Source organism: Procambarus clarkii, chromosome 25 (assembly GCF_040958095.1).
Source record: "Procambarus clarkii isolate CNS0578487 chromosome 25, FALCON_Pclarkii_2.0, whole genome shotgun sequence".
Lineage (NCBI taxonomy): Eukaryota > Metazoa > Arthropoda > Malacostraca > Decapoda > Cambaridae > Procambarus > Procambarus clarkii.
This window is the reverse complement of record NC_091174.1, coordinates 27,054,542-27,057,350: the sequence shown is the minus strand read 5'-3', so window position 1 is coordinate 27,057,350 and position 2,809 is coordinate 27,054,542.

Here is a 2,809-nt window from a genome sequence, read left to right as displayed (position 1 = left end):
TCTTCCTCAATCCCGTTCACGGAGAATCTGTGTAATGGTCCTTTGTTCCAACCCGTTATCCTGAATTTTTTACTGTTGCATGAGCGTTGCTGTTACTTGCCGTTCCATGTCGTTGTTGTGATTTATCTTTCCATGCTGTTGCTGTGACTCTTGTTTTACGAGCCCGTCACTGTCACTTTTAACTGTGCCAGCCCCGTTACTGTCACTTTAACTGTGCCAGCCCCGTTACTGTCACTTTTAACCGTGCCAGCCCCGTTACTGTCACTTTAACTGTGCCAGCCCCGTTACTGTCACTTTTAACTGTGCCAGCCCCGTTACTGTCACTTTAACTGTGCCAGCCCCGTTACTGTCACTTTAACTGGGCCAGCCCCGTTACTGTCACTTTAACTGTGCCAGCCCCGTTACTGTCACTTTAACTGTGCCAGCCCCGTTACTGTCACTTCAACTGTGCCAGCCCCGTTACTGTCACTTTGACTGTGCCAGCCCCGTTACTGTCACTTTGACTGTGCCAGCCCCGTTACTGTCACTTTAACTGTGCCAGCCCCGTTACTGTCACTTTAACTGTGCCAGCCCCGTTACTGTCACTTCAACTGTGCCAGCCCCGTTACTGTCACTTCAACTGTGCCAGCCCCGTTACTGTCACTTTGACTGTGCCAGCCCCGTTACTGTCACTTTGACTGTGCCAGCCCCGTTACTGTCACTTTGTGCCAGCCCCGTTACTGTCACTTTAACTGTGCCAGCCCCGTTACTGTCACTTTAACTGTGCCAGCCCCGTTAGTGTCACTTTAACTGTGCCAGCGCCGTTACTGTCACTTCAACTGTGACTTACCGTTTCAGCCAAGTTACAAGGAGCCTGTTAAACTACCCAAGATAACTAATAATTGCATAAAATAAATCGTGATGCATCAAAATATGTTGCTGTGAGGCTAATTAATGCATAACTTAAGTCTTTAATAATGTGTTTAATTTCTAAAGAAAGATGATGAGAAATCTGACTGCATAGCGTCCTAGGAGGTTGACAACGTACACACTGGATATTGTCAATGCTATTCACCCTTTGCTAAATATTTTACAAATTGGAATTTATTTGTTATCAGTTACATTGACACTTGCCACCGCTTTTGGGAGCTTAGATTCATGGCTACATGGTGGCAGACTACATTATATAAATTTCCGTGGCATCTTCAGAACAGTTCAAGAATCTTGCAGGCGATGAGTCACAATAACGTGGCTAAAGTAAGTTGACCAGACCACACACTAGAAGGTGAAGGGACGACGACGTTTCGGTCCGTCCTGGATCATTTTCACAATCGACTTGAGAATGGTCCAGGACGGACCGAAACGTCGTCGTCCCTTCACCTTCTAGTGTGTGGTCTGGTCAATAGTTCAAGAATTTTACTCACAACGAACTAACGTTATGAGTAAGATCTTACATCTAACCCAAATAATATGGATTTTGCATGCACAATCCTAGTAGGTGCCGCGCTCTGTGAGTTCAATCTTATATGAAAGTGAGGTGTTTAAACATGTTCATGCAGGACAGGCGGTGTTGTTTGGCCAGTAAGGCAACGCCTGGACCCCACCACAACACTGGTGAGTACCGTCCATCACCGCACAACCCGTTCTCGCAAATTCGTAAAGTCAATATTGACTTATTAACTACGTGCATAGGTGATATACTAAACATAATAGATACCCTTAAAAAGATTCATAGAAAACACCGACCTTACCTAACCTTGTTAGTATCTTAAGATAAGCATCTTATTGCTTCGTAATTACAATTATTACTTAACCTATACCTATTATAGGTTAGGTAATAATTGTAATTACGAAGCAATAAGATGCTTATCTTAACATACTAAGTAGGTTAGGTAAGGTCGGTGTTTTCTATGAATCTTTTTAAGGGTATCTATTATGTTAAGTATGTCGCGTATGCACATATTTAATAAGTCAATATTGACTTATTAAATTTGCGAGAACGGGTTGCACCGCAACACCAGTTCCTTGGGCAGGTGGGGAAGCGGTGAAGGGAAGAGAACTATCAGGAAAAAGCGCCAAGCCATTAGACTATATTATACTGGGAAGGGATCAGGATGTCTTGGGATGGGATGAGGGAAAAAATGGTGCCCAACTACTTAGACGGTCGGGGATTGAACGCCGACCTGTATGAAGCAAGACCGTTGCTCTACTATGCAACCCAAGTAGTTGGGCATTCGCCAGGGATTGAGAGTTACTAATATTCTAACAGGATGGGACATCATCCCCTTGCCAGTGTGTCTCTGGTGGGACCTGTTGGGACGTCATCCCCCTGCAAGTGTGTCTCTGGTGGGACCTGTTGGGACATCATCCCCTTGCCAGTGTGTCTCTGGTGGGACCTGTTGGGACATCATCCCCTTGCCAGTGTGTCTCTGGTGGGACCTGTTGGGACATCATCCCCCTGCAAACTTGTGTCTTGTTCTTCACTGTCTAAGTTTATGGTCGTTCACTGTAGTAACTTCCCGATGTTCATTGTACTAACTTCCAGTGGTTCACTTAGTAACTTCAAATTGTTCACTGTAATAACTTTCACTGGTTCACTGTAGTTACTTCCCGTTGTTCACTGCAGTAACTTCCAGTGGTTCACATAATAACTTTCAGTAGTTCACTGTAGTAACTTCCCGTTGTTCACTGTAGTAACTTCCAGTGGTTCACTGTAGTAACTTCCAGTGCTCTAAACTTACAGCAGTTTCGATGGTTTATGCTTTTTCTTAGGCATTTTTTGTTTGTTTTTTAGGTTTTTCGAAGGTTTAATATTATTAAAATTTATGTT